General features: G+C 39.3%; 1 long non-coding RNA gene across 1 annotated transcript; it reads left to right on the top strand.

Annotated features, from left to right (window-relative positions):
• Positions 1 to 4,247: 4,247 nt before the first annotated feature.
• Positions 4,248 to 10,754, top strand: LOC106097222 (macrophage mannose receptor 1). The gene is made up of 7 exons (XR_002060052.2): positions 4,248 to 4,369; positions 6,312 to 6,368; positions 6,978 to 7,310; positions 7,397 to 7,741; positions 10,193 to 10,284; positions 10,363 to 10,453; positions 10,623 to 10,754. It is a non-coding gene; the product is annotated as a macrophage mannose receptor 1 (long non-coding RNA).
• The last annotated feature ends 3,993 nt before the right edge of the window (positions 10,755 to 14,747 follow it).

Raw genomic sequence — 14,747 nt, 5'->3', positions numbered from 1 at the left:
GATATACAGCAATGACATCGGGATGTCATTCGGGCTGGAGAAGTGTAGTCAGATGATAACAAAGAGAGGGAAGGTAGTCAGAACTGAGGGAATCGAGCTACCAGGAGGCAACATCGCAGACATAGAGGACAGTTACAAGTACCTGGGGATCTCGCAGGCGAATGGGAACCATGAAGAGGCAGCTAGGAGAGCTGCAACCACCAAGCACCTGCAGAGGGTCAGGCAAGTCCTGAGGAGTCAGCTGAACGGTAAGAACAAGATCCGGGCTATCAACACCTACACCCTGCCCGTGATCAGGTACCCTGCTGGTATAATAAGTTGGTCAAACGGGGACTGGTGAGTGTCAGCACCACAGTCCAGGATGAGATAACGAACATCCAATAATACATCACGATGATGGCCCCAACTGACCGAGTGCTCAGTGAATACCTCAGGCAGCAGAAACCCAAGAAAGAGGAGGGAGACGAGGAACCATCATGGAAGGACAGGCCCCTGCACGGTATGTACCACTGGCAGATAGAGGAGGTGGCTGATATCCAGAAATCCTACCAGTGGCTGGACAAAGCTGGACTGAAAGACAGCACAGAGGCACTAATCATGGCAGCACAAGAACAAGCTCTGAGTACAAGATCCATAGAGGCTGGGGTCTATCACACCAGGCAAGACTCCAGCTGCAGGCTGTGTAAAGATGCCCCTGAGACAATCCAGCACATAACAGCAGGGTGCAAGATGCTAGCAGGCAGGGCATACATGGAACACCATAACCAAGTGGCCGGCATAGTGTACAGGAACATCAATATAACCTGGAAATCCCAAGGTCAAAATGGGAGATGCCCCCAAGGGTGATGGAGAATGACGGAGCTAAGATCCTGTGGGACTTCCAGATACAGACGGACAAAATGGTGGTGGCTAACCAACTGGACAAACAGAAGAAGACAGCCATAGTGATCGATGTAGCGGTTCCCAATCACAGCAACATCAGGAAGAAGGAACACGAGAAGCTGGAGAAATACCAAGGGCTCAGAGAAGAGCTCGAGAGGATGTGGAGGGTGAAGGTAACGGTGGTCCTCGTGGTAATCGGAGCACTAGGTGCGGTGACTCCCAAGCTAGGCGAGTGGCTCCAGCAGTGGCTCCAGCAGATCCCGGGAACAATATTTTTTGCCTGTCCCGTTTGGCTCTTTTGCCATCAGAATAATTGTCTAAAGGGGAAGAAAGATGCCCAACGGATTTACTTTACCAAACTGACCATCCCAGCCTTGCCGTAATGGTCTATTTGATTCACCTTTTATTGTTTATTTTATTTTCACTTGCTGAATACGGGACAGACTTGACTGGGGGAAAGAAAGGGGAGAAAGAAAGAGGGAAAGAAAAAGAGCTGAGAAGAGGGACGGGGAAAAAGGGCAAAAAACAAAAACCAACAGAATAAGCAGACAAAAAATACATATATCGATCAGCTGAATCACCTGTTGAGAAAGAAAAAAGAAAACAAGCAGAAGAAAACGAGAGTAATAGAATAAACAACATCACAATGATATATGGGAATATGACAGTAAATACTAAATATTAAACATTATTGTGCAGCACGTAAGATCGACAGCGCACAGTGTGCTTTGAGGTAGGAGCCAAAAAGGGTGTAGTTTGTGTGTGTGATCACCCGTGTGTACACCTGTGAGCATGAACGCGCTTGTTTTTAAAAGGTTCCTTCATGTAATGATCTGCTAGAGCAGGGGTGTCAAACTCAAATACACAGTGGGCCAAAATTCAAAACTGGAACAAAGTCGCGGGCTAACGTTAATATTTATTGAAATATATTTATTCCTCCAGATATAAAAATGAATCTTTTCTTATGGACTCAAACACGTTTTGCTGAAAAACTGAATATGGAACAAGCAAAGCTTAATACTAAACAATATATATATTAGCTGTATAATACCAGTAGGCCAGCTCTAATAGTAATTTGGTATGGCTTCGCGGGCCAAATGTAATTAGGCTGTGGGCCAAATTTGGCCCGCGGGCCAGAGTTTGACACCTATGTGCTAGAGGGTGTGGGGAGCCACAGCCCCGTCCTCCAGGGCATGAAGCAGGTATGGAGGAGATCAAAACTCCAGACATCCAGAGGCCCTCAGAACACAAGAGACCAAGGAAGACCAACAGAGGGGCAGCCGCGCCACTATCCCAGAAAGAGCTGAGGAGAGTCCCAGATGAGGGGTCACTCAGCAGCCGCGGAGCAGAAGCCACGGGGGGGTTGCAGTGACGTGCCCATGAGCTCCGCCGGCAGCCAGCTGTGCCTGAGTGACCGAGCCCCGGGCCGAGAGGCCGAGGGCACCCCGCCTCCGAAGTGGCCAGAGCGAGCCCCAGGCTCCAGGCCCCAATAAGCAACCGCCAAGGAGTGAGCCGGTGTTCACCCGGGCGCCCATCCCCGGACACAAAGAACCACCAACGCACCGATGTCTGAGGGCGTCCGCCACCGGCAGGGGAAGTGGTGGGGGGAGATAGGCCTCCAAACCTTGGAGGGCCTGAGATGTCCCCAGAGAGGTGGCGTCTGATACCCAACCTGACATATGTCACAGACATACAGACATACGCCTGTACGCCAGATACAAACATCCATTCCCACCCTCATGCTCTCATAAGCAATTACTCCACACTCAACCAACGTGGAGACAGACATAAAGAGACGCTGTACACACAATCACACTATCACACTCCCCAAGCGTACTCTAAGAACCGGGTCTAGGTACCCTTGCCCCTGGAGGGGGAAACTGCACCCAGACCCAGGTGGTGTTACCCTTTCACTTTCAATCTTAAAAATGTAAAGAAAGTCTTGAAATTAATGTGGTGTAGTACGAAACCATCCGCTCCTGTAGACCTCTGTTTGCTGCAGGTATCGATTCCATGGAAAATAGTTTGTGCTTCCCTCTTGTGCCGATGCCACGCAATTACATCTCCATAATCCCAAATAAAAATCTGTGAATTAGTGCAATAAAGCGAAGCCTTTTACACCAATAATTTCTTCAGACAAATTACTACAGTGATCATACATTTGCATGTTGTTTGTATTAGCAAAATCAAATGTCAGTTATGAGTCTGTGTCACTTACAACTATATATTTATTTTCTATGGCGCTATTTTTGTGCCACTGTTCTAAGCGTACATAAAAAAAAAAAAAAAATTGAACAAACGTAAAAAGCGTTTTGCAAGTGCAAGTGTTGCATTTTGACGAACATGTTAGAGCACTTTTGCAAATATGCAATGTCTTGATAAACCGAGCAGACATTTACAGTTTACACAGCTACATTCTGGCCTGAAAATATCTTAAAAGTTTATTTGGTGATCTAGAAAGAGCAATATTTCAAACTTCGCCACTCTGCGTTCCTCTGCAACTGAGTTTTGGGCGAAATGCATTCTCGGTTTGGGTACAGTAGCTAGTGAGCTGATTGGAGACCAAAACAGCAAATCAGAATGTTTTGCATCCAAGTCTGTGATTGGTTAGTTTTGTGGCACAAATATAACGGTGTACAGAAAGAGTTGAACGCGCACAGGCAGAAATGTTGAGAAAGCAAGCAACATAGTGCAAGCAAGCGCAAATGCAAAAACTGAGCGAGAGGGGCTGCTATTGTGTGTTTATATGGATAATAGCAAACACTGAAATACATTTTTGGAACGCATCAATGAATTTTGTTCACTCAAATTTAGCTTTTCTTCTCTCAAAATACATTTCTTCTCAAAATGCAACACATGTACCTGTAAATTCTTTTTACGTGCGCTCAGAATAATGGCACAAAAATAACGCCATAATTTTCATAATTTTCTATTTCCCTTATTCAGAATCACGTATAATGACAGGCTTTATTATATTTCCCATTCCTGTAGCCACACAGAGATCTAATCTGCCAAGATCAAAGCTAAGTAGTTTTCTGGAACACCTAAGTGATTACCTGATGACACTTACCGACAACACCATCTCAACACTGCATGCAAATCCATCTTACCATGGTGGATTTGCATGCAGTGTGAATATTTTAAAACTTAGCACACCTAAAACAGCCACAGAAGTTACAGGGAAGCCACAGAGTACACAACGCATCATATCAGGTAATTTTAGAACTTTCATTATAAATAATTATTTGAACATAACTTTTTAAATTTATTTCCATTAGTTCCTTTACTGGTAGCTACCAGTAAAGGAACTAATGGAAATAGATTTTTTGTTGTTGTTGTTGCAATTGTTATTTTTAGTTTTTTAATCAAACTGTGCTTGTGTTAATTCCATGTAAAGTTCAATTTGTGTTACAGACATAATTTGAATCTGCTAATTTGAACTTCCTCCTCTATTTTACAGTCATGAACCATAAATGCATCTGTGGAGGTAAATCTACATTTTCTGCTTTAATTTTTGGTCACCTCAAAATTTTCATAAGAATTTCAAACTCTTATGATAGTGTATCTATGTATTCACAGTCTTTTCAGAGCTAATGACTTTCTGTGTGAGTGAAAAGAGCAGAGATGTTTTCTTTCCCTACACATCCTGATAATTGTATTAGTAATAACTATGACCTACATATTGATGCATGCTTAAGCGCATTCAAATGGTGGAAATTTGGTTTGCAGTGAGGTTTGACATAAGCAAACGACCTGGATATCAGATATGTAAAGGGAAGCAAGAAAATCTCTGAAATGTTATAAAATGCACACAATGTGACTAATTTCACACAAAAATCTAATTTAAAAGTAAATTTAGGTTTTCTATAAATATTATATTTCAAATAGTTTATTAAATACTCTAAAAATACATGTGTACAATAATTACCTTTCTTTCTTCCAGGGAGCTTGTTGTATCTCCATGTTGTATCTACATATAATTGTTTTCTCTAAATTGACCAATCCAATGCCAAAAGTGATCCTGAGAGACCAAATAAGTGAATCAAATATCTAATAAGATTCCAAAAATCCAGGAAGTGCAAATGCTATAAGATATTTCAGCTTAAATACTTTATTCATAAACAACATTTCAAATTATTTTTCTTTTTTAATTACATTTAAAAAAAAAAAAAATCACATTCACTTATTTCTGTAATTTATTTAAATCATGTAGCTGTTCATTGTTTTATGTTGCTTTTGTACACTGTTTGACTTTCAGATGATGAATTAGCTTGTATTTTCTGTGATTGTATTCAGATATTCATTTAACAATAAATATACTAAGATCTCTTTCTGTGTAAAGTTACCTATATTTAGGTTAGATTATATTTGTGCATGTATTAGCGGTTGGCGGGTCCAAATATCGATAGTATCGATACCAAGTCGGCATCGGTATCGGATCGATACTAGCCTGGTGAGATTGATTCTTTACTTTGACTTGTGCTTGTTTACAACGCTGTGCTTTCGGATAGACAAAACAGCCAGCTTGCTGAACTCGGCGCTCCTGTGTCAGCAAAGAGCAGGCACGCTTTGGTCCCCCTCCCCCAATCTTATGTTTCCATGTTGCGCTGTCACGTCACGGGACTTTGGGGGTTATTAAGTTGTTTACAAATTAATTATATTTTTACCAGTTGTTTTTGTTTTTGAGAATTTTATTTGAAATTTTTTTATTATAGTTTATCAACAGTATTTGTTTTAATTTGTGTACTGGTTTGCGTGCGCTTAAGAAGAAAAAACCAAAAGATCGCCACCACGGCAGACCCGATAGCATTTTTATGCTTCGCAGCATCATTTATTCTTACAATAATCACACGGTTGCTGTAACAGTACATTCAACGGCTGCAGCTCTCCTGCTGCCAACAGTACACATCAACACCAATAACAACAACAGTACAAGCAGAGCACAGGTTTTAAGCCGGAGAGGCATGATTATAGATGCCGTGAAGGTGAGTCCATCTCACCTGCAGCAGCATCGCAGACCACGACCCACCACAATAATAAAGCATTTTTTATTTAATTATAAATAAATAATTTCTCCTAATTATGTCCTGGGCTTTAACTATTTTAAATTTAAAAAAAAGACATCACAAAAAACACTTAAGGTCATGAAAATTAATTGCGATTTAGCAATTCAATGACACATTCACCTTATTTATTGAAAAGTATCGGTATCGGTATTGGTATCGGCGATACTGGCCCATATTTACTTGGTAACGGATCGATACCAAAATATGCAGCATCGCACACCACTAGCATGTATTGTGTGACTGAGACAAGTTTACAAGTGACAATCTCTGTTTTAGCGTTTACGATTTTACAGATAATTTTCCATTCAAACAATTTCCTGTAGTTGACTTCAGACATATTCAAATTTCTTCTGTGATTTGCAGGAAAGTTCTTTGTGCTTTTGATGGCTTTGGTCAGGACTGTAGAGATACATGCAACAGGTAACTAAGAACAGTAGCACCCCCATATTATATTACATTATATTATATTATATTATATTATATTATATTATATTTCAAAAATGTGTGTTGATGACTCTACTGGATGTGATATAGCACTTTTAATGTTAATGAAACTATTAAAAATCAGAGCAAACTTATAATCATTGATTTCTGAAAAAAAAGAGCTCTTGGTATTCACTGTTTTCATCACTAACAGATTACAGCAGCTGCCTGCAATTTTAAGTGGTGTGAAAAAGTGTTTGTCTAAAAGATCTCATAAAGTCACATCATGGCATGATCTAAAAAAAAAACACCTGAGAAACAAAGTCACAGACGTCTGTCAGTCTGGAGAGGGTTTCAAAGCCACTTTGAATGCACTGGGACTCCAGTGAACCATAGTGACAGCCATTGTACACAAATGGAGAAAACTTGGAACAGTGTTGAAGTTTCTCAACAGTAACTGGCCTACCAAAATTATTCACAAGACCACTTTGACGAACCATCCAGTTAAATTCACTGAAATGACCAAAAACAGGACAACATAAGACCTTAATGTTTAAAATAAATACATAATACTAATCACCTCTAATTCACAAATGTGGTCCACAGAGCATCGTCTGTACCAGTTTTATGAAACACCTATGAACTGGAGGGATGCCCACGCTTTCTGCAAAGTGCACGAATTTGACCTGGCTACCATAGACAGCATGGAGGACCACAGGCGGCTGTTGGAGAGCACTGGCCATCCTGATACAGGAATCATCTGGATTGGCTTGGTGAAATCAGACACCGAGCAGTGGGTGTGGTCTGAGGGCATTGGGGCAGTTACTGTTTTCAATTTCAGTGCAAACAAAGGAGCTGGTGACTGTGTATGGATGGGAACAAACGGGTATTGGAACGCCGACACTTGCAGCAACAAGAGGCCTTTTATGTGCTTTGAATGTAACTCACAAGTAAAACTTCAAGTAATTATCTAAATGTCAGAGATAAAGTGATTTTACTCATATTAATCAATATTTTTTTCTCAGATGACAGCAATGGAAGAGAGCACTACACTGTATATTCAACACCTACATCATGGCGAGTTGCTCAAAGTTACTGTAGACAATATCACAAAGACCTGGTCAGTGTGAAAACTACTGAGCAGCATATACAGGTTATAAAGAACGCAGGCAGCTACAGCGTCTGGATCGGGTTGTTCAGAGACAGCTGGAAGTGGTCTGATGGAAGCTCGGGCTCTTTCAGGAACTGGTTTAAAAATGCTCCTGATAATGCTGGCGGCAATCAGTACTGTTCTACATCTGCGGATTTCTACCAGATGCAGTGGGATGATCATCCTTGTGATCAGATACGTTCTTTTGCCTGCAACACCAGTGAGTAATTATTCACAATCTGTTACACATGTTTTGCTCTTCTGTGCTTAAATGCAATTTTTGTTCTATTTACTTTTTCTATGAGGCCTTGGTATACTGTAATTTAGGAAATCTCATCAGTATTTTTTCTGTCACTGTGGCAGCAGTCAAAAAGGTGTATGTCAGGTTACACATGGTTGCAGAGAGGTTTTCGAGTTTAATATATCTATGGCATAGATTTCATTCTGAAACATAAATTCCTAGGAAGGTTGAGCCCCGCCACTCTTTAAAAAAAGGTCATTTTCATTGCTTGTATCCTCAGTCTCACTTTTTTTAGTCACTATCCAGCACTTGTGACTGTAGGAGAGGACAGGGACATAAATCCACCAGTAAATTACCCTCACTGGTGAACAAGACCACCGGATACATCTGCCTAGAAATGTTGTCCATAAAAGATTTGAACTGGTGAGTAAGAGCAGCTCTAAGAGAAGCTCTCAAAGCTTACTATAAGTCTTTAAATCTCCCTTAGATTGTTGATGATGCCTTCAATGGATCTGAAAACAAACATGTACCAATGAAATTAATCTAGAATTAAAGGTCAATATAAAGCTACTCCATGAGCGAAATATGGAATAAGCCAGAAAAAGCCAGGAAAACTATTCTCCATACTGATTGACTGCTATTCAGGTAGCTGTGCAATACATATTACCACTAGAAAAGCCTAATTTGATTATTGTTTTATGCAGACCTCAAACAAATCGATATCGATATCAAAATCATATTAAAATCTCTATGTGGTTTAAGATTCTCACCATATATTTAACAAAGCTGACATGCTTGGTTGCTGTAATTAACCTATAATGTCTGGTACACTGTTTGAAACTCTATATATTTCTTATGAGCACTCCTCAGCTGCATTCACTCATAATTTGATGGCCCTGGTTTAATTTTAACCCAGTGAAAGTGACATCAGTTGTGCACAAAGTCCTTGAACATTTAAATACGTGAATTCAGCACACCTTGACCATTTGTAGCCATTGATTTAAAGCTAGCTGCTCACTTTATTGCCCCACCAGTTACTTACTTATGTTTTTAACTGGTCTTTAGATACAAATGAAATTTCAATCTGAATTTTTTTTTTTTTAAGATGGGGATTAATCAGTCTTAAACAATTAGTGGTTGATTTCTAGCTGAAAGATTTCCCGACTGTAAATAAGATTCTAAGTAATTTTCAATCAGGCTTCAGGAAAAAATAGAGTTCTCAGGGCTCTGAGATTTAGTTAGAATCTCAATAGAATTGCAAATGATGAGTCCCTCTTAGATCTCACGTTCAGCAACTGGTGAAATTTTTTTAATTGAGAATTGTTTGTTTATTTCTTTTTTCTTTTTTACCTTAGAATAAAGTCCTGCTTGTCCATTGAGGCAAGAAAGAAACTTATTGTTTTCACTTCTTTGTCTGTAATATCTGTTATGGAGCATTGAGATAAATTACAAATTTTAAAGCCCTACTACGTTGTATGTGCTGGTTGTATCTGTTTTGTCATGTAGACTCAACCACTGGTATATTCTTTTTTCTAAGGCGATTCTAGGTTTGTTTCTATCTTGTTTACAGACTAACATTAATCAAAAAATGTGGGGAGTTTTTGTCTTAGGTCCCAAGAATTCTTCCTTTCAATCTGTGTCGATGGTCCCCATTAGTTTTTAACACAAATAGCGTTCAACTTTGCACGTCTTTCTTCCTGGAATCGGCTGCAGCATCAACTAAAACTTCAGTAAATGGTCTGCTTAACAAATTTAAGGCAGTTTTAAATAACTTCAATGCAGTTAATTCAGGCCGAAAATGTTTTGCCTGATTTTTTTTTTTTCATTTCTGGCCTTAGAAAAGTACTTTTACCAAGGTATTCAATCTTTATTGATACCGCCTCCTAAGCTGACCAAACTGATGATTACCACCACAATACCAACCAACTTTTGGTCACCACTCTGTATGACCACCTCAGCAATGGAACTACAGGACATAGTAGAGTCAGACTGGATTTCTGCAGCATCTTTCATTATGCTGTGAAAGTAGTGGAAGTGGGAATTGAAGATCCTGCAGACTGGGGCTTCTCCCAACACACCCTTAGCTCAGCTCTTCTCTCCTCCCGAGTGCCCAGAACATACAGCTGCAGATATAATGAGACATTTACAAAATCGCACATTAAGGAGTTACATGACAAGACGAGAAGGTTGTTATCTGGAGTGAAATAGAGTTTGCTAGCATAAAAGCATGAATTCAAGTCAATAAGGGAAATATGTTATTATATGAGACTTTGATCAGCATAAATTTTAAAACCTAATGCAGAGAAACTACTTTTTAATCCTCTAACTTTCCCAACTGTTTTGTAAAATTGCATCCTTTACACATATGTAGGGTATTTGTGAATGTATTAAAAGCACATTTTAATTATTTACTTTTGTTTTGGGATTTAGAACGTAAAACCAAGAGATTTGTGGTGAAACTGAAAATAAGCTCTGACAGGAACCTGAATCTTCCATCAGTGAGTGACTCTCTCCTGCAGCAGGTGAGACACACGTACCATAAACACTTCCACACAAATAAAAAGTGGGATGAACCGTTTCAGTTTCGTTTCTGCTCACAGTTTCAGTCACAGCTAGAAGAGCAGGGTGTGACAAATTTTACAGTGAGCTGGCGTGCCAACAACAATGACACAATCTTCCATCCCTAACAAGGTAAAGACAATGAACTGACCATCAGCTTTCACTGTTGTGCCAACCCAGCCCAACCTGCTACTCTTTGACTTTTGTTTTACTGCAAATGAAACCTCATAATTCACATCCATATTTCTAAATGTCGTATTTGACAAATGTTTCCTTTTTCTTTTTTTAATTTTAAATACAGGTAATTCTCAAGTAGCAGATGGTCACAGAAGTCAGATTCATCAAGTGCTTTTGTGTACGTACAAGGACTTACTTTGGCGTACACTGTATTTTTTTTCTTTTAAATTACACAAAGTAGTTTGGTTGTTTACATTTTAATTTATATATATATATATTTCTTTTTTCTTTCTTTTTTCTTTTTATTTCTTTGCCATTGTAGCCTGAAATGTACCATTTTGTAATTACTATAATTTTTCTGAACCATATGCATTTATACAGATTAAGGATGAATATTCACAACACAATTATGTATTAAGCAATAGAGATGCTATCCGGTCTTTAAGTCTGACGTCATTAGCCATTTCCAGGTCCAAACTCCGCTGCACATCCCAAAGTCAAAGGACCTCTGCGGCATCACTGAGGGTTGCAAACTGTCTAAATTCTTTCATCTTTAATAAAATGATCAGTGTGGCTGCTCTACCAGGTGTAACATCCAGGCATCCAAATTTTACAGAGTTAGAAGTTGGCTCGCTGGTTTCCACCTACATTCCAACATAAATGAAGACAGAAAACTAAACAGCAGTGAGGTTTGTAGGGTTACTCAAGTAGGACTAGCTGGTATATAATGATGTGTTACATAATAAATGGCCTGTATTTCACTAGCGACACAGCTATGTTAGCATAACATAAACACAGTGAAGCCGGAGGATGAACGCTAACTTTTTTCCACTTGATAAAAGTTAATGTGAGGGTTCCTGATGGTTAAGCTGACAGTGATCACTGACTGTTTTTAGGGGCTTGTTCAGATTAAACAGAACAAGATACAAAGCATTAAAACGTGTTAAAAGCACGACAGCCTTAATAAACACAGAGTAGTTCGGGCCCGGAAGCAGGATCCATACATCATCACTTAAAGACCAGCTCTTGGGGCAGAGACAGCACAGTAGACAGAGTGTTCGCCACATGATCGGAAGGTTGGGCGTTCAAATCCTCCAAACAGCGGCTATCCTGGATTGGTAGCTGCCCACTGTATCACTGAGTGAATGGGTTAAACGCAGAGGACTAAGCATTTTTCTACGGGATTAATAAAGTATACATTAACAATGAGATTCAAGATAAGGCAAATTCCATCATATTCGACACATCTGTAAAGCAGAAATATCAGTAAAATGCACAGGAAGTAATATGACTGAAATATTAATAAAATAACTTAATATATTTGTGAATAGCACACTTTTATGGCATTTGTCAACACCATTAAAAAAGGGTCAACACCATCAGACAAAAATCCTGATGGTGTTGACAAAATACCCTACCTACTTTCTCTCATAACACCTTTTTCTGACAGAAGCATCTTGTTTTTCATCAGTTGTTTATGGCCGCTACAATCCACCTAAATGAAGATCTTTTTACAAAACAAATTAAATAAAATCTTGCATTATATCGACTGTGGTGTTGAAATACTATGGTTGTGACAAAGGGTTTTATCAGAAAGGTATGCAATAAATGAAATAAGAATAAAAAACTTATCAGAGCAGTGACCTCATGGCATGTGTATCAAACAGGAAGTGGTAAAGGGGTCCTCAGAGTGTAAGCTATCCACAATAATTCATGATTTTTTTGTACTTTTTGAAAATCTGATGGTTTTGATAAAAACTCTGGACACGATTTTAATCACTTAAAAAAATATGTAAAACTTAATTTTCAGTTGCATATTTTGATATTATATAAGGTATTGACTTAAATACTTAGTGACAAGATCCATGACGTTTAGTTTTACATTACTTTAATTTTTATATTTCTGTATTTTAATATTATCACACCTGCTTATGGACAATGGATTTTTAAGGTACTGGTAATGTATTGTACCATTTAAAATAAATATATGTATAAAAATGCAAAATCATACTTTTGTTGTATTAATATTGCCTTGGTTGGTCTTTTAGTCAGTTGGGTTAACACTTGTATGCATATTTTTAACCCCAAAATTGGGTTTTATCTGGCGGACATGTTTTGTCCCTTATTTCAAGAATCACTGATATGCAGTGTTGGGTAAGTTACTTTAAATTAGTAACTTAGTTACATTACTAGTTACTTCTCTAAAAAAGTAACTCAGTTACTTCAAGTTACTCGTTACTTTCAAAGTAACGAGTTACTAGGGAAAGTAACTTTGGTTTTACTCAGAATTCTCTTGTTAATGTGTTGCTTCCGTAACTGGATACCCAGCCAGACTGCCAGTCTTCTAGCTTGCTTACATGCCACAAGTGCACTGTGCCACCTACCAATAGAAAGGAAAAAATAATGTGCACATTTCCACGAGAGAAATCCCACGTCTGGACCGTCGTTGACCGCCGCCATGATTCTAGCCTGCTTTTTACATCCAACACAAAAACTGCAGTCGTGGTGCTTTTGATTGTACTCAGAACTTGGAAATTCTGCCTTCTGAATAGGAAGATGTAGGTAACACCAGACTGCAGATGAGCTGCATACAGAGCTGGACTGGGACAAAACAATCGTCCCGGGCATTTTGACTAGAGACCGGCCCACCATTATAGGAAAAATCATAAAGCCTTTGAATGAAAATAAACACTGTTGTGACAGTGATGTACACTGTTCTGATGGTATATATGTATCAATCTATCAATTGTTTGTTGTAAGACTCAGATAATTATTTTTTTTTTAAAGCGAGACATTTTAAATGAGAATAATAAAGAAAAGTATTTCCTTGTGCCCCCCTTTCCCTGTTAATGCCCTACCTGCCCCCCTGGCAACACTTTGCTAGATCCGCCCCTGCACAGTTACCAGCTGTCAGCTACATAGAAAAGGATGCTGGTGTTATTTGTCTCTCAGAAACAGTTCATAACTTCCCTTCAACTCATTCATGTCACCTAAAAGGTAAACCTGTTTCTACATCACCTGTTCAGCTCTGATGATTCAGTAAGGACATCTCCTGGTTTCATCTTCATGTTTCCCTCTCACCACATATCCAAACTGATATCATGACCAGCAGCTTTACAGCTGTGGCTCCAGCAAACATCAGCTGATACTAGAAATTAATATTAAATAAATTCTAACAACAGCTGATCAAGCTTAAACGTGCTGCTGTTGTTTAACGCGACATCCGCTGGTTTCCTCTTTCTGGCGCAAAGTGGGCGATAAATAAACAAGAGAGAAAAGCCGATCAGCTGATCATTGATCAGTTTCGTGATTGAAGTAGAAACGGGAGAGGGAGGGGCAGAGAAGAAAAGGCAGCTGTGCAGCTTCAGCTTTGTGTCTTTTTCATTGTAGCTGAAGTCCGGGACAAACTGTGTTCCTTTTCACCTCAGTACGAAACGCGTAATATTTTCTCTGAATACCAGACGATTCTGTTTTTTAGGGGACGGTTGGCAACTCTAATAATTAACCTTATGAACAAAATAAAGTTCAACATCAGTAACATAGCACCCACACAGCTGTATAGAAACTCCGTCATGCTAGCTAGCACGCAGTACGAAAATGTCAGCACAACGAAAATAAACTCCACCTAAACTTGGTTTATATCTGACTCAGATAGACTGCAGGTCATAACTTCTTACCAGAAGTTCAGTTCACCTGACACGCGGACCGGCGGCCGCTTCGGGTCTCTGCTCCTGCCTCCCTTTTCCTTCATCCACCTGCTGGCCTCCACCACTTGCTAATGTTATTGAATCTGTGGAAGCTCCGCGATATCCACCACACGAAGTAACGAGTAACGAGCCTATCTAAATCCCAGTAACGAGTAACGCGTTCCTGGTTTTGGCATAATAACTAGTTACCGTGCTCGTTACCACAATAATAACGTAGTTACTGTAACGCGTTACTTAATAACGCGTTAGTCCCAACACTGCTGATATGCAACATTCTCTAACTGTAAGGAATTTGTTTAACACTTAAAGCTATTATCTGCATATTCCAGCATATAAAATAAAATAGTTTTTTGTCTTTACACTCACTCTTTCAAATAAATGCAAGTAAAACACAGCAGAAAATAAATAAAATCGAAGACTCAGCAGTCCTGTTGCTTTATTTTCACCTGTATAGCAGGAGTGGGGCAGGTGGAGGTTTGCCCTGGTGCAGCAGTGCTGCAGCCGTCATGTCAGAGGAACAATCCAAGAGTTTCTCTGTGAAT

Source organism: Oreochromis niloticus, linkage group LG3, assembly GCF_001858045.2.
Source record: "Oreochromis niloticus isolate F11D_XX linkage group LG3, O_niloticus_UMD_NMBU, whole genome shotgun sequence".
NCBI classification, from domain to species: Eukaryota; Metazoa; Chordata; class Actinopteri; order Cichliformes; family Cichlidae; genus Oreochromis; species Oreochromis niloticus.
This window is presented reverse-complemented; position numbering and strand designations above follow the sequence as displayed.